Here is an 18,788-nt window from a genome sequence, read left to right as displayed (position 1 = left end):
AGAGGAAAGGTATTTTGAGGGTATACTGCAATGGGTCTTTTTTTTTTTTTTTAACCTTTTGGCCATGCTGCATGTGGTATATGGGATTTTAATTCCCCGAGAAGGAATCCGACCCAAGTTGCAGAGTCTTAACTGCCAGGGAAGTCCCTGTGGTGGGTCTTGAATGTCCTGCTGAGAGGTAAAGAACAAAAAAGGCCAGGAACTTTTCTAATACATGGGTCCAGTCTACTTAAAAGAAGACATCTGATCCACCATGACAAGTGTTATTAGTTTCTTCCTCTGTTTAATATGTTCGATCTCACTAGAGTAGATGCCCCGTGAAGGCAGGGACAATGCCTTATCACTCAGCACCATAGCCTAGGTGACTAACAGAGTGCCTGGCTTGCAAAGGTCCTGCAAATATAACAGTTACTGATTCGCAACAAATACAGACATGCAACTCCCCTTACACTTGTTAAAGGCAGGTTCTCAGAGTCACTGGCCAACATTTCTATTTTGGGAAGTAAGAATAGCTTACCTGGCATTCTCCCCTCCACCATCCCCACCCCTGTAATTTTCCCCCACCAGTTATAAGAATAGTGGGTAGAGTTCTACATTCATATTTCTGTTTCTGCATCAGTTACATGGAACCTAACCCAGAATACAATGTATTCTCCCCATTTTAAACCTTTCTGGATCAAGCAATTTCTGTAGCCTTCTGAAACCCCAAAGACAATACCAAGAGGGTAGAACAATGGCCTAGGAATATTTTCCTGGTGGTTCAGTCTCTGACTCACACCTGACCAAGAACAAATCAGTTAACCTCAGTTTGGCTTGTTTTTACTGTATGCAAAATCGAGCCTATAACAATATAAGCCTCCTCCCTCCCTCCGAGGGCTATTCTGAGAATTGGGGAGATGCTATCTTGGAATGATTAGAGCTCCTAAGAACTGGGCTCTCAATACAGAAGTGGTGTTGTTCTCAGGTTGTGCTACAGCTGCTGTTTTCCAGCATGAAAGGTAGAGTTGTCAGGCCTTGTTGGCAAGGAAAGCAGGTTATTGCTGTGTTGCCACAGTGATACAACAAGCAGGAGGGCAGGTACCTCAAAGGTTTGATGGATCTGATTTCATTCATTGACTTCCTTCTTCTTTACCTCAAACCTCCATTTCCATTATTCTTCATGGATAGGTGTTATTTTGTTATTTTTCAAGTTTCCCCAGCTGCCAGAACATCTAGAGAAAAACAAAGCTCATTTAAGACATATAGTTTTCCTGATTGAATCATAGAACCCCAGAGGGTGGTGGAGGTGGGGGACATTGCTTCTTAAGGCATCGTTTAGTTAATTCAATTTAACAATCAGAGAATTTCTGAGTGTTTTCTATAATAGGTATATAAAGAGGAATAAAAGTTGAGCCTATGTTTTCTAAACAGAGGAATGGTCAAATAGCCATGAGAATACTTAGGAGTGCATGTGTGTGTGCTCACTTACTCAGTCGTGTCCAACTCTTTGTGATCCCATAGACTGTAGCCCGCCAGGCTCCTCTGTCTATGGAATCTTCTGGGCAAGGATACTGGAGTGGGTTGCCATTTCCTCCTCCAGGGGATCTTCCTGACCCAGGGAATGAACCAACGTCTCTTGCATTGGCAGGCAAACTTTTTACCATTGAGACATTTAGGGGAACCCCAATACTTAGGGGAACAAGTGCAAAGACGTCTGTAAACACTTACATCTTCACTTATTCATTCTGCACATGGTTGGACTATTTCTCATGATTATAAGTTCTTCAAATGAATGAACTCATTTCGACATTCAACTAAGTTTGTTATGTACCTACTGTATACTAAGCCCTGGGCTAGGCTTTAGAGAAACTGAGGTAAACATGATTTCATGAATCATATAGTCTAATAGGGGAAATATATATTAAAGAAATATTTTAACATTTAAACACTTTAATTGCAGTTCTGTTATGAAGGAGTAGAATAGGCACCATAAAAGCAATCATACTTAGTCTCATCGACCCCCATCAATCCCTATAAACTTGAAGTATGGAAGGAGTTTGCGTAGCAAAAACTGGGGGAAAGAGTCTTTCAGGCAGAGCCAATAGCTAGCTACATGAAGACCTGAGATGGGTCTTCTGGGAAAGAGATCAGAAAGAACAGTGTGGCCAGAACCTAGTGAGCAAGGCAGAGACTAGCAGGAGGTGAGTATGGAGTCTCAGAGAAGAGCGTTCTCCATTTCCTATAATTACCGCCCTAGCATCTAGCAGAGCAAAGTTCTGGAACAAATGAACCAGTGCAACTTGGAGCACTAGAGGAGTCCTGGCCTGTTGGCCAAAGGATGTCCCCCCAGGGTGGGACCCGTCTTTACCTAATGGTATGAGGTTGGACAAAAGGCTTTCTTAGCTTTGCTTATGCCAAGAACAGCCCTGTAGAACAGAAAGCTGCAGGAGTGAAGGTATGATCTCTCTTACCCACTTTATTATTCATCGGTCTTATAGTAACATAGTAAAACTAGTGTTGGGGTTGCTACCGTGGTAAAGACATGTAAAACCTCCGTAAGTCCAAGTGTGGCTTAGAAATTTGGTTTCAAGGTATTGAGTTGCAATAACACAGCATCTCTTAAGCAACTTTATTCTAGTGAAGAGTAGAAGAAAGTAGGATCAAACTCTGAATGACAACTCAACTTTCCTCAAAGCGTGATTGCCCAGTAAGTATATACATAGAAAATGAGAAGGGTATCTGGACATGCTGGACTTTCCCAGTCCTTTTTGCCATAAAAATTTTAAACAAGAACCAGAGTTCACCCCATGGTAATTCACAAAAAGAGACTTGCATGATGGAAGTATATACAGAGTTGAGGGCAGGGTTAAGGGAAAGGATAAATAAGAAATGTTGAAACTACCAGGGAGTAGAAAGAATGGAGGCAGTTCTGCTGGGACTGGGGTTTAGGGGATGAGGAGAAGGAGCAGTGCTTCTGGTACCCAGGACAGAAGCAGTAGTTGTGGAGGAAAGAAGTTATGAAGGAGCAGGAAAGATATATCCTGAGATCTCTCTCTCCAGCTCTCCAGGATCTCTGCAGTGCCTCCTATTGCTGAACCCAATGCAAGCTGCTCAGCAAAGGGGCTCAGATAACATGGTCCAGAGTCAGGTCAGCCTCCAGGGTACAGAGCACGGCGGGAAAAGGAAATGGATCCAAAAAGGGAAATAGAGCACATAAAGAATCATCAGCACTAGTAATAATAAGGCTCTAATTATGAGGAGGAAAATATGGTATCGCTATAACAGGAAAGGGACAGAAAATTGCTGGTTATATAATATATACACATACATATATAGGCTTCATATATATACATGGGTTTCATTATATATATATATATAGGCTTCCCTCGTGGCTGGTGGCTCAGTGATAAAGAACCCACCTGCCAGTGCAGGAGATGTGGGTTTGATCCCTGGGTCAGGAAGATCCCCTGGAGAAGGAAATGACATCCCACTCCAGTATTCTTGCCTGGATTATCCATGGACAGAAGAGCCTGGTGGGCTACAGTCTATGGAGTTGCAAAAGAGTCGGACATGACACTAAACAACAGCAAACAACATATGTGTGGGTGTATATACACAAACATACACACTCTAGACAGTAACATATAATATATAATGTGATATGCAATGTAAATGTAATCTGTGATAAATTCACAAGTACCTCTACGTACTTTTATGTCTACGTCAGCTGTTATGGGGCTTCCCTGGTGGCTCAGACGGTAAAGAATCTGCCTGCAATGCAGTAGACCTGGGTTCAATCCCTGGGTTGGGACTGGAGGAGGACATGGCAACCCACTCCAGTATTCTTGCCTGGAAAATCCCCATGGACAGAGGAGCCTGGAAGACTACAATCCATGGGGGTGGCAAAGAGCCGGACACAACTGAGCAACTAAGCACAGCACACAGCTGTTATATACATAAATCTCATGTGTACATTGTGCGAATGTATAATGTATACATGTTTTCATCTGCAGTTAGGCTGAAGATAAGTTTGCACGGGCAGGATGTTCTGGCTACATGGATGGCTGATGCTGAAAATGAGAGGAGAACTATCTGCTATGTCCATGTGTCTGGCATAATCACACACTGGTTTCCAAAGGAAAGAGTTGTAACCTGACTCTAAAGTCAGTTCTGTATAAGGTAATACAATAAATACTTTCTGAGGTTCACAGAGTCCCCTCTCTCTGGGGGAGGCGGGGGGAGAGGAAAGGAAACTCTGATTTGTAGGAAGTGATTCTCAGAAGCCATGTTGACAGACACATTTCTTTTAGGGCAAATGCCCTTCTTCTCCATTCCTATGCATTCCCCCTTTCCCTTTGCATCAGGTCTCAGTTCAAACATCATCTTTCCAGCTCTCCAGAGTCGTGCTCTTTATATCTTTCTCATATTCTTTATGTGACATCTTATAATGATCTGTCTGCTCAGGGAGCAAAGACATGTCTTGGATTCATTTGTTTCCTCCTAATATTTGACATAAATGAAGCGAATGAGGGGAACTTGTTTAAAATATACACGAGTGGATGAATTGCTTTGTGAATACCACAATGCTTAACTCATGGGGCGGGGGGGTGGGGGGTTATGGGAGGCATTTTTATCCCTTTGGAGCCTTTCTCTGATGATTTAGGGTCAGAATCTATATCACATTTATAGTCTTTTTTTCCCCCTTTCTAGGGAGAGAATGGTAGAAGAGGATAAGGTGAGAAAGAGACTTCTAAGCTCTTAAAGCATGCAGCTCTGGTATATAGATCAAATGAAACTAGGACTTTGGTGAAAGACGCAGATGAATCCAAACCAGCACAGAAGGACAGAAGGATATAATGCCACTCTTTCCACCAGCCAGTGACACAGCAGCTTGCTCAGGATGGAACTCAGGGCGGAGAACTTCTCGGCCATGGATACACTACCTTACCTGGTAGCTAGAGAAGGAGATGCCAGCTGCTCTAATGTCCTTTAGGCCAGCAATCCATAGGGAGGTCACTAATCTATAGAGGGGCCATAACAAAACGCAATCTTAGCAAACTGATGTCAAAAAGGACTCTTAATCTGTCTTTTCCCATGCATAAGTAACTGTACACTGCACATCAATGAGTTTTCCCTAAGCAGCCAAGTCATTGAAAACCATTTATGTGATGCTGGGTATGTAGTCTAATGGTTTTAGTCTAAAGGTCAAGCAATGCACAGAAAAGCAGCCAGGAACCAGGCCAACAGCTCAGGCAGCTAATTGAGCGTGCGAAAGCACTTGCCACTGTAGTGACTAGTCATCTTTTTGTTTATTTCTCTACTGCGTGGTGTATTTCTCTATTTATGTTAGAAATCAGCCATCAAGATAAGGATTTCTAGAAATAATATTACTATTGGTGATAATATATCAGCAGAAGTTGGGCTTTCACTTGAGAAAAAAGAGTCAGGGAGACACTGGTATCAGTTTTTAAACTAAACCTCAGGTATCCCAGTGAATATTGGAATAAAACAAAACTGAATATTGGAACAAAAACATTAAAAATATGGAAATCCCCAACTTCCAGTTCCAGTTTGGAGACCTGGTTGACCAGATTGTTGGGGAAGTGCTTTTATAATTTATTTCAGTGTCTGCCTGCAAAAGATGATGATTCCCCACCATCTAGCCATCTGTCTGTCCCCTTCACCCAAAAAGCATATATTTAGCACATAAATAGTAGTGACAATAATGAGTAGGTAGAATTTACTTTATTCCTCATTATGTTTCAGAAACCAGACTCATTGACTTATATATTTTAGCTCGTTCAGAATGCTCCCAGGAGATCACAATTACTAAAGGTTATCCAAAACCAATGTCTTACGGGCCCCACGTAGAAGAGCTCTTTGAAGTGAAAGTCGCTCAGTCATGTCCGACTCTGCAACTTTATGGACTGTGGCCTGCCAGGCTCCTCTGTCCATGGAATTCTCCTGGCCAGAATGCTGGAGAGGGTAGCCGTTTGCTTCTCCAGGGGATCTTCCCAACCCAAGGATTGAACCCAGGTCTCCTGCACTGCAGGTGGATTCTTTACCAGCTGAGCTACCAGGGAAGTCCAGAAGGGCTCTCTACATGTGAACAAAAGAGAAAAGCTGGGTGATAAACAGCCAAGACAAGGAAAACATGTCATTGAAGAACTAATGTATGTGAACGATTCTTCTCCTCAGACTCAGAGGTCAGACGAGCTTGTCTTCATTAAATTATCTCAGAACATGCACACTGAAGAAGTATCAGCCCAGCCTGAAAAGGCCTTCTAACTATTGAATGGTCCAGGAAGAGAACCAGAGAGGTACTCATTGTCCTGTGGATCCATATTTTGGAAGAATCTTTGCTGGGGAGATTCCCTGTTCCTCTTTCTCATTCCCTCCCTTCATGGCAGGTTGGTGGCCAGGACCCAGGCTGCATTTCACTCCAGTCTCTAAAGCTTTGTCCCAAGGCCTCCTCCACTGGCTTGCACAGTGACTGGATATGCAACACCCAGAAACAGATAAGGATATTCCTGGAAGTGCCCACTGTTTTGCTCTGGTCCTACTGCTCTGCTCAGGTGTTGCTAGAACAACCAGCCTCAGAATAGATGAGAAAGATAGAAGAAGAGTCTGCCTAACTAGCCAGAAAATCTCGCCTCTACTGCTACCCCCGTCCCATATACGTTCACTCCCTCTTGCAGGCTGCAGGCCTCTGGCAGGCTTACTGTTCTGCTGGGACCCTTTGCCCTACTTCCTTCATTCACTCTGCTACAGAGCCACAAAAACAAGCAAAAAAAATGCTTGTCAAACTGGGACAGATGAGAACACTAAGTCCTAATTCCCTCAAATTTCCATGTGCGGGTAAGGGAAACACAGGATGACACACTAGAGCCAGAGAAATGTCCCTAGGTAAGGCCTGAGCCCAACAGTAGTTCGGTGCCTAAACTCTTGGTACTTCTCTGAGATAAAAGTGAATGCCGTTAAGAAATGGGGGCAAAGACAGAGAAAGAAGTGTGGACTTTTATTATTAGTTATTGCTGAATATTTGCCTCCTATGTATCACTGATTGTTGGCTATGAAAAAACCAGGTAAAGACATTTGGCCACCTGAGTGTCTGGGGCTTTCGATCAATAACAAGCAAGCCTATCAGAGGGCCCCATTTCTGACTGCTCAGACTGAGACAAAGGTCCTTTGTAAATGTAATGCCCCAGAGCGCAGGCTTAGAGCTGTGTTGGTGCAAGCCAGAGGAACAGGGAGAGAGAAAAGGAAAATCTTTTGCTTTTCTCAGTAGAAACTTAATATTGAGAGCAGAGACTTTATAAAGGAAAAGGCTATTGGGGAATGATGAGGATCAGGATATGCTAACATCTTTTACAGATTTCCTCCCTGGATTGATAAAACAGTTTTTAATGAAGCTGTATCAGGTGCAGAGCTGGATGTGAACTTCCAAGTGTGCCAGTTTGATGTACCTTCGCTGCTGTCTTCTCTCGGATCTGGAGAGGCTACCTACCTTTCCTATTCCTTTTATTTTTTTGGAGGGGAACTGAGTAGAATGGAAGAAAGAAGCCAAATGGGGGCATGTTCAAAATACACCCAGGACTCTAAAGATCGTTTTCAGTCTGGAGAGAGAAGAATAATTCTTTTGTAGAATAATTAGTTTTCACTTACATAGATTTCCCTGATCTGGGGATTCCCCAAAGTGCAAATCATTTGCTGGTGACACTTACTTGTGCCGTTCAGGGTCTACTTTTATCTCTGATTGAATGGGTCGTCCGGAATAAAAACGGAGCAGTCAAGTTCAGGCCAAAGAATTAGGAGCAAATGTGAGAATTTAGGAACTATAGTCTCTAACCATGAGTGTAAGAGCTAAGTTGGATTCAGCTTCATTCTCTCATCATTTTTATTCAGTTCACTTCAGTTGCTCAGTCATGTCTGACTTTTTGCGACCCCGTGGACTGCAGCATGCCAGGCTTCCCTGTCCTTTGCCAGCTCCCAGAGCTTGCTCAAACCATCAAGTCAGTGATGCCATCCCATCATCTCATCCTCTGTCGCCCTCTTCTCCTCCTGCCTTCAATCTTTCCCAGTATCAGGGTCTTTTCCAATGACTCAGTTCTTCCCATCAGGTGGCCAAAGTTTGGACTTTCAGCTTCAGCATTAGTCCTTCTGATGAATATTCAGGACTGATTTTCTTTAGGATTGACTCGTTTGATCTCCTTGTAGTTCAAGGGACTCTCAAGAGTCTTCTCCAGCACCACAGTTCAAAAGCATCAATTCTTTGGTGCTCAGCTTTCTTTATGGTCCAACTCTCACATCCATACATGACTACTGGAAAAACCATATTTTTGGCTAGATGGACCTTTGTTGGCAAAGTAATGTCTCTGCTTTTTAATACGCTATCTAGGTTTGTCATAGCTTTTCTTCCAAGGAGGAAGTGTCTCTTAATTTCATGGCTGCAGTCACCATCTGCAGTGATTTTGGAGCCCCCAAAATAAAGTCTATCACTGTTTCCATTGTTTCCTCATCTATTTGCCATGAAGTGATGGGACCAGATGCCATGATCTGCATTTTTTGAATGTTGAGTTTCAAGCCAGTTTCTTCACTTTCCTCTTTCACTTTCATCAAGAGGCTCTTAAGTTCCTTTTCGCTTTCTGCTATAAGGGTGGTGTCATCTGCAATATCTGAGGTTATTGATATTTCTCCCAGCAATCTTTATTCCAATTTGTGCTTCATGCAGCCCAGCATTTCACATGATGTACTCTGCATAGAAGTTAAATAAGCAAGGTGACAATATACAGCCTTGACATACTCCTTTCCCAATTTGGAACCAGTCCATTGTTCCATGTCTGGTTCTAACTGTTTGTTCCTTGACCTGCATACAGATTTCTCAGGAGGCAGGCAAGGTGGTCTGGTGTTCCCATCTCTTTAAGAATTTTCCACAGTATTTTGTGATCCACACAAAGCCTTTGGTGTAGTCAATAAAGCAGAAGTAGATGTTTTTCTGGAATTCTCTTGGTTTTTCTATGATCCAGTGGATGCTGGCAATTTGATCTCTGGTTCTTCTGCTTTTTCTAAATCCATCTTGAACATCTGGAAGTTCTCGGTTCACGTACTGTTGAAATTCTCGCTTGGAGAATTTTCAGCATTACTTTACTAGCGTGTGAGATGAGTGCAATTGTGCAGTAGTTTGAACTTTCTTTGGGATTGGAATGAAAACTGACCTTTTCCAGTCCTGTGGCCACTGCTGAGTTTTCCAAATTTGCTGGCATATTGAGTGTAGCACTTTCACAGCATGATCTTTTAGGATCATTTTTATTAACACCATGCTATAGTGAAGGAGGAAGGAGGAAGTCTGGTGTGCTGCAGTCCATGGAGTTGCAAAGAGTCAGACACGACTGAGCGACTGAACAACATTTCCTGGGAATAATCTGCAATGAGAAGAAATGGGAGGTTTCAGAGCTTTTTTTCTCAGGGTCATCAATGGAGCTGGAAACACCGATTCCATGTGACACTGGACCAAGTGGAAGGAAGGACCCCAAAGGAAAGGCTCGGGTAGTGGTAACCAGGAAAGGATCACGAGTAGGCTGATTTGGGGGCTGCAGGAAGGTGGAAAAGAAGCCCACCTGAGAAGCTACCCTGGAGTCTCCAATAAGGGCAGCAACATGGATTCAAGTCTCCTTGTATTAATTAGTCACTCAAATCATCACCCACTGGACTGTTCCCCAGAATGAGTACCAGGCATTTCTTTTACTCAAAAACTCTAACCCTAGTATAGCTTTTAAATTCACATAGTATAATTAAAGTTAGCCATCCTCTGCCACACTTCACCTCCTGGAGGCTTCTTTCTCCCCAGAGGCAACCACCCTTACTCATTCAGCTCCTGCCTCTCCCCGACACCCCTGTATTTGTGTAATATAGGGAAACTACACAAGGTAACATGCTCACCTTGCTGTTTCTTATTTATTCATTTTAAGCATTATTTATTGGATTCCTGAAAAGAAGATGGGAACGTTGCTATTCTACACACACACACATATCCACTTTCTTTCTCCCCTCACCCCCAAATAGCAGTACTATAATATTGTTTCTTTAACAGAGAGTAGTCAGTGTTCCCTTTTGATGGTGCAAACATGGCTCATCATTGATCCAAGCAGTACCTTGAGCTAATGCCAATGTGCACCCTTCATATCTCCCAAATGACTGCCTTTGGGAACTCCGCTAAATTCCTGGAGAAGAGATGTCTGGTTTAGTCTCTCCATTAACTCATAAACATGACTGTCCACTCCCAGCATGCTGCCTTAATTTGCATTGGTCTGCTGCCTCTCTCTATCCTTTCAACTCCCAACTGTAATGATACCTCGTGGACCATTTTCTCCAAGAAGCTTGAATCCCACTCGCCCCCATTGATTTCTGTTGCTTCTAAACAGCCTGGACTAAACAGAGTTCTAAATGCAATCTGGACTACACAGAGGGGAACACGGACACCCCAGGTAAGAGGGAGCCCGTGTCCCTCTGTCGCTGTGGGGGCTGGAGCTGGGCTGCAGGGTGAGGCCCCCAGGTCTTCCTTGACGTCTGGACTACACGATTGACCTGTTAATTAAATTTGTTCTTATAGTATCTGATGCCATTTTTTGTGTTATTCTTGCCTCCCCAGCTGTAAGTCCTCTGAAGGTAGGTCTTCTTTTGTCTTGTACCTCCTCTGTATCCACCCTCCTCTGGAAAGTCCTTTCATAACGTAGTCCTCAATACTTTCTCTAAGGGTACTTCTCAGACATCACTGAGTTCTTTCTTTGGGGAATCATTATTTTTGCAAGCGTGAGTTCTTGACGAATTCTTCATGGCCATCAGTTTTCTCTTAAGCCCTCCTCCCTGAATAGAAATGGTTTGATCACAGCCCCAGGGGGGATTACGACCAAGGTAAAAATCCTCAGGTGTGGCCTGACAGTGCGTCCTGCCTTACTTAGTCCACATCTAATCAGTCATGGTTTTAGTGCTGCAGTGCTTTCTCGTTTGGCTCCTCCTGCCTCTTTCTTGTCCCCCCCCCATCTCCCACCCCCCAGCTTGGGCTTTCGTTTCCTGTTGTCTGCACGGTTGTATCAGCTTCCTGAATCACCTCCTCCTTCCTGGCTTTCACCTCTCAACCCATCTGCCAGATCAATTCTTCTGCAGCGCGGATCATCTCTGCAGCGGTTCCCCATTGCTGTCCTGTCCTACGGTCTAGCCTCCCTGCCTGGCATGTATAACCTTTCATTCAGCCTAAGCTCTTGTTCCTCTCATGGCATTCTCTACATTGCTTCCAACTGAGGATTCACCGTTTTGCAAACATAGTTCCGTGCTTTTTGGCCTTAGCATATGCTGTTCACCATCGGAATGACCTATCTTCATTCCTGCTATCACCTCCATCATGAAGCCTTCCCTTTTCCCCTCACCTCAGCAAGATCCTGCTCATCTCTAGATTCCTATAACTTTTTATTCCTATCTTTCTAGAGGAGGTTGTTACATTCTACTTTTTAAAAATTGAAGTACAGTTGATTAACAGTGTTGTGTTAATTACTGCTCTACAGCAAAGTGGTTCAGTTATATAGACACATATATATGTATATACACATACACACATTCTTTTTTAGAATATTCTTTTCCATTATGGTTTATCTTGGAATATTGAATATAATTCTCTGTGCTATACAGTAAGATCTTATTGTGTCTCTATTCTATTTACATCTTCTAACCCCAAACTCAAACTCCATCCCTCCCCTAACCCCCTCCTTGGCAACCACTAATCTGTTCTCTATGTCCATGATTCTGTTTCTGTTTCATAGATAGGTTGCTGCTGCTGCTGCTAAGTCGCTTCAGTCATGTCCAACTCTGTGCAACCCCATAGACGGCAGCCCACCAGGCTCCCCCATCCCTGGGATTCTCCAGGTGAGAACACTGGAGTGGGTTGCCATTTCCTTCTCCAATGCATGAAAGTGAAAAGTGAAAGTAAAGTCCCTCAGTCGTGTCCGACTCTTAGCGACCCCATGGACTGCGGCCCACCAGGCTCCCCTGTCCCTGCGATTCTCCAGGCAAGAGTACTGGAGTGGGAGCCATCGCCTTCTCCGATAGATAGGTTCATTTCTGTCATATTTTAGATTCTACCTACAGATGATATCATATATTTGTCTTTCTCTTTCTGACCTATTTCACTTAGTATGATGATACCTAGTTGTAACATTCCATTTTTTTATTATCATTATTTGTGGGTCTGCGGATTTCCATGACAAGTATGAAAGGTCATGGAAGGCCCTGAATTGATCACTTAATGTTCTGTTTCTCCACAAACATGGCAAATTGCACAGATTAGGAGACACTGGGATTGAATAAATGTTTCTTAAGCAAGTGAATAATGAAGTAAAACCACATTCTCTCTTGAACCTATAGGTGCTTCAAAAGATCGTTTTAGTACTCTTTACTCTCTCTCTGGTAAGTGGCAGAGATGTTTCAGTACCCCACTTCCAGTGAGTGGAAGGGTCTAGCTAAATACAGTGTTTGCCAAAAAATAATGTCCTAGTGTTAAGTCAAGTGCCTTCTACTCTTACATGTGGCCCAAGAGGTCATGCTATTTCCCAACCCAAAGAACCTCTTGGGGATAGGGTTTAAATTCAGGGAGACTATAACTCAGAGCTGTCAACACTCACCCTACTTGCCTCAACCTCACAACTCAGCTCTAACTACAAAGCAGCGCTCTCTCCATCTGTAAGTGGAAAAGGAAGTTTCTGTCTATTTTTACAGGATTGAGGGGGAGGCAAGAGGAAGCATTTCATTTAATTTCTATTTCTTGTCTTGGCCTCTAACTCTCTGGCCAGGGTTTTCTATTTCCAAAGCTTTGTATTATGTAAACATAGGAGGGCCTTTCTCAAAACCAGAAGAAAGCTCTGCTCATTTCCAGTTTCCCTTCTGGCATTCTCAGGAGTCCTTCTAAGCACCTTGATCCGCAGAAAATATGTCTTTGGCTACAAGTCACTTGTAATGGCCAACTGTGGATCAAGAGATTCAATTGACTCCACGTACCCATGATATTTCATCTCTTGGATGAAAACTTTCCTAGAGAAAAAATGATACTGCCCATGACTTTTCTCTTAGGCTGTTTCACACAAAGCCAAACATGCTTCCATTTGTTCCTTTGAACAGAGTCTGCCAAAGCCAAGAATAATTCTTAAGGAAGCTGCTTGTAACCCATTCCAAAATTACACCAATAATTCAGGCAAAATGTGACTTGAGAACTACAGTATCCATGTCTTGATGCTGTATAGACTATGTAGCCTGAACTTGTTCTATCCCTACCCACCTCCCGTATAAAGGAGAAGAGGCTGAGGGTAGAAAAACACACAGGTGCAAACTCCAATGAGGACTATGTCATTTTTAAAATGTTCCAACACAAACATGCCTTTGAGGTTGCTACCAAAGCTGGACAATCTTCATAGCTCTGTGTCGAGCACGGAGTACTGGGCCAATGCCCAAAAGAGGTGAGATAAAACATTAGGGAGCTCACCTTGATGCAGCAATGATTTTTATTTTCCCTACTTTTATCCCACATCACTCTTTTACCCTCAGGGGAAGAATTTCTGGAACCAAGATAATAATGCTGATGAGGTACATTAGATGGCTTAGAACTATTCTAGATTCTTCATCTTCCAGTCTGCAAATGGTGGTAGCAGATGGCACAGGACCCAGCCTGTTTTCAGATGTTGCATTTGTAAGTGGGAACAGGCCCTTTGGATAGATTCCAGCTGGTAGATTCAATGAAGAATAACATAAGCCTCAGATTCCCCACTGGTAAAACAAAGGAGGTTGGGTGAGATATTCTCTCCAGGCCCTTCCAGCTCTAATATTTTATGATTCTCAGTGGTAAAAATGCAAGGATTTGGAATGACCAGGCTCATTTCTCCCATTAAGCTCTGGGTGAACTGAGGGCCAGTATTACATTGCATCATCTCGTGTACAGTAATATGTGAATGACATTACACAATGCCCTCTTTTATTAATGGGAACACTCTTCCAGCAATAATGCAATACCCTTGAGCTCATTCTGGCCTTCTTTGTTAGTACCCAACCCGGCTGCATTGTCAGAAGCTACAAGAACATGACATAGACGCTGGAAGTAGAAACACTTGAAGAAGGCAGGGATATCAGGGAATGACACAAACTAACAGCCTGTAGCTCACAGTGGATTCTCAGTGAATGCCTGGTGACTAAGAGTGAGTAATGCAGAAACACTAGTAGATTTGTTAACTGCCCAGAGTCAACACCTTAGCACCTTGCTAGTTTCCTGGGGCTGAGTCTTGCTGGGGGTGGAAAGGAGGGAATTCACATTTGGGAGTGCTTTTAGAGTTCCCCTATGTAGGGGACTCTCATTCATGAGTGTTCCATCTCCTAATTATATAGGATGGGATCTCATTAGATAGACGTGCCATTCCTAAAAGGTTTGGCACAGGCACATGTTGAGTGAAATCTACACGCTTCATTCCTGAGTTGGGCTACTGTCCTAAGTCTCTGACACAGGGTGCACTGGAATGAAAATCAGAGTTAAAGTAGCTCATCATGTCCCTTTCTGTAGTTCTCCTTGCTTTCTTCCCTTGAAAGCCCTCTGGTCCCATAAATCTCTCAACACCCCTGGCAAATGGCAAAGACCTGTAGCCTCTGAAATTAAAGAAGGAGTAGTCAACATGCTAAGACAGTACAATCCTCTTTCTTCTCTTTACAAATGTCTCACCTGCCTGACCCTGACCTTGATAAGGTGTTGAGCTCAGCATTGTCCTTAAATAGTCCTGTTATGCCATTTGGCTTTGGGAAACACGGGTAGCCAACACCTATCCTATGAATAATACTTTTCTCAAAGAAAGATGAATCCTCTATAGAGCTATTTTCACAAGCCCTTTCCTTGAGCTCTTTACTGAAGTTAATCCATTATTGTTTCCTGGAACCATCCATTCTCTCTCCTTTGGTCCCTGAGTACCAGAGAACAGAATAACGTTAAGAACAAGGTCAAGGGCTGTAGGGCCAAATAAAACAATTGGCCACATGGAAATTATGTTTGAGGCGTAATAAACTTTGATAATCAGTTTATTTGCTATATGGAATAAGAAGAATGTTAGGCTGGACTAAGTTTTCAGTCCATTTTGCCCTACTGTCTCTCCAAATCTTATCACATTCATAATGTCAGAGGCAGAGCGAGTTAACATTTATAAAGTGTGACTACTCAGCACAGCTCCTTCCTCTGAGATTCTGACTGATTTCTCTCTGTGCTCAATCCTCCTTTGTGGGTGTTCTTCTCCTCTTGTCAACTTATATTTTACGGTTTTCCCTTTAAATATGTTGAACAGGTTGATATTCCTCATGCTGTAAAGGTGTGGGGTGCATTTGGCCTTGGACAAGCTTGGAGGACTTTTCCTTTACAGGGAACTTTAAGTTGACACCTTCCATCAAGCCAGCCATTCTTTCAGGAAACCTTTCACATCTCTTGCAATTGAAAAGAAGCTAACACTGAAGTCTCTGCTTAGAAGTCCTTACAGATTGCCTCATTAAGAGAGATTTGAATTCCTACATGGCTAGAAATTTAAATAATTTCCAAGAAGTAGAAATATAAAACCTAGAATGGCCACTTGGGTGATGGGGCTGAGATGAAAGCACCCAGATGAGAATTTTTATAATTTTAAAGGTTGTACAAATTCTTAGAAATTCCACAGAAGTATTGAATAAATGGACCTTGATAGATCCTGTAGTGAATATCTAAGGCACATGTTATGATTATCTTTCAGACTACTGGGCCATGCGGAGAGAGCTGGGTTGGGGTTACTGGTATTCTCCAGGAGGTCTGGAGGTCTTGTTACCATCTTTGGACATTTGGTCTGTTTTACCCACAAATAGTTTTTAGAATCATCTCCAGGAAATGTCAAGTGTGTGTGATCACCCAGGCTCCTAGATGTGACTGTGAGGTGAGGTTCCAGGACCTAACCATGTTCTAAGGAAGGTTGTTCAGCCAACTTGTGCTTAAAGTCATCTAACATATCTGATAGGGCTGTTTTGGTTTTGTTTTGTTTTTTGACTAAAGAATTCTTCATTCTAATATGACTCAAAATCAAACTATTAAACTTTTTGGTGTGTCTTCTTACCAAGGAAGATGTACTACACACCTGCTCATCCCATTCCTCAGGCTCACCACTTCCCCAAACCTTACCCCATCGTTGTCCCTCACGTCTTTCCTGTGTCCCTAGGTAAGGCTTAAGTGTGGTGAGATTCTGACAAAATAGGACCAGTGATAATGTGTAACATGAGGCTATGGAGGGGATGCTATTTTTATTTGGTAACAAAATATAGAGATTCTGTTGCAAAAATAACTTGCTAATAGAAAGCAAGGCTTTTTCATTTTTTGCTACAGCCAAAAGGGCACCATTAAGATGCTCTGCTTCATGTCACGTAACTTGAACACAACACTGATTAAATAAAAGCAGTGTTCAGAATCAGCACTTTGTGACAACAAGACCCAATGTCCAGGCAGCAGTCCCTTCCCCACACCACCTGCCTGCAGGAGCGTTAGCAAGGCAATCAAAAGCCCTTCTTCTCTCCCCAGATTGTGAATGGATGGAAACATATTGACACTAGAGTCTATTTTGTTATGGATGAAAGTTAGTCTGGGGGCTGTGAATTAACTGTACAGCCACAGCGGTTTTTTAATTTATGCCTGAGTGAATCAGACTTACCCACCCAGTCACTGGTGGAGCCAGACAACCTGAAGCTTATAGCCCCAGACAGACTCAGGTGCTTCACCTCAAGGAAGAGTAGAAAACAAGTTTGACCTGAGGACAGGCTTTTCTGAGAATGTGAGGGAAAAGACACACCATCCTGCTGCTGCTGCTGTTGCTAAGTCACTTCAGTCGTGTCCAACTCTGTGCAACCCCACAGATGGCAGCTCACCAGGCTCCGCTGTCCCTGGGATTCTCCAGGCAAGAACACTGGAGTGGGTTGCCATTTCCTTCTCCAATGCTTGAAAGTGAAAAGTGAAAGTGAAGTCACTCAGTAAGTGTCTGACTCTTCGTGACCCCATGGACTACAGCCTACCAGGCTCCTCCATCCATGGGATTTTCCAGGCAAGAGTACTGGAGTGGGTTGCCATTGCCTTCTCCAACACACCATCCTAACAGTACACAAAAGAAAGCTGAAGTGGCTATATTTGTATCACAAAACTGGTATCAAATTAAGGAATATTTCCAGGGATAAAAAAGGTCTTTCATAAGTATAAAATAGTCAATTCATCAGAGGATGTAACAATCCTAAACATTTATGTACCTAATCAGTTCAGTTCAGTTCAGTCCAGTCGCTCAGTCGTGTCCGACTCTTTGTGACCCCACGGACTGCAGCACGCCAGGCCTCCCTGTCCATCACTAACCCCTAGAGCTTACCCAGACTCATGTCCATTGAGTCGGTGATGCCATCCAACCATCTCATCCTCCGTCGTCCCCTTCTCCTCCCACCTTCAATCTTTCCCAGCATCAGGGTCTTTTCAAATTAGTCAGTTCTTCACATCAGGTGGCCAAAGTATTGGAGTTTCAGCTTCAACATCAGTCATTCCAATGAACACTCAGGACTGATCTCCCTTAGGATGGACTTACTGGATCTCCTTGCTGTCCAGCGGACTCTCAAAAGTCTTCTCCAACTCCACAATTCAAAAGCATCAACTCTTCGGCGCTCAGCCCTCTTCATAGTCCAACTCTCACATCCATACATAACTACTGGAAAAACCATAGCCTTGACTAGACGGACCTCTAGAGTTTCAAATTTACATGAAGTGAAAACTGACAGAATTGAAAGGAGATAGACAAGTCTACAATTATAGTTGGGTATTATAACATTCATCTCTCAATAACTGATAGAACATGTAGACTGAAAATCAGTAAGGGTATAAAGCAGGGGTCACTACACTCTGAACTTTGGTCCAAATTAAGCTCATGGTGCATCAAATACAGTCATATCTGTTGAAGCTCTGACTCAATAGAACTTCAAATTTGAGTAATTGTGAGAAGGAATGTATGGTCCACAAAACTGAAAATATTTACTATCTGGCTCTTTACAGAAAAACTTTATAAACCTCTAGATCTTTGATGTACAAGATAATATTATCAACCAACTTGTCATAATTGACTTTTTGTTGAACACTCCATGGTATAGAAGAAAATACATTCTTTTCAAGTACACATGGGACATCAAATAAGATACACCATATTTGAGCCCTAAAACAAGTCTCAATAAGTTTTAAAGAATTCAAGTATGCAAAGTATATTGGAAGTAAATTACAAATCAGTAACAGAAAGATCTCTGGGAAATTCCCAAATATTTGAAAACTAAAAAGCTCACTTCAAATATTTCATGAGTCAAGGAATCAAAAGGAAAATTAGAACATATTTTGAGTTAAATATGCAAATTAAATACATGCAAAAATACAAACAATGGTAGGCTACTGCTAACACAATACTTAGGAGAATATATATTGCACAAAATACTTATCTTAATGGAAATAGAAATTAAAATTTAGTAGAAATTTTTAAAGATCTAAAATCAATGACCTCAGCTTTCACATTAAAGAGCTACAAAAAAGGAATATTAAATTGATTCTAAATCAAATGGAAAGAAAGATTGGGTCAGAAAGAAATAAAATGCAAAATCAAAAAATAATTTTTATAAAATGAAAATGTTCTTTGAGGAAATCAATAAAGTTGATATATTTCTAGCCCAACTTATAAGAAAAAAAAAAAGGACACCAATTACTAGTTTTAGGAATG

The sequence above is a fragment of the Capra hircus genome, chromosome 28, assembly GCF_001704415.2.
Source record: "Capra hircus breed San Clemente chromosome 28, ASM170441v1, whole genome shotgun sequence".
In the NCBI taxonomy this organism is placed as follows: domain Eukaryota; kingdom Metazoa; phylum Chordata; class Mammalia; order Artiodactyla; family Bovidae; genus Capra; species Capra hircus.
The sequence above is the reverse complement of the archived record's forward strand: the minus strand, read 5'-3'. Positions refer to the sequence as shown.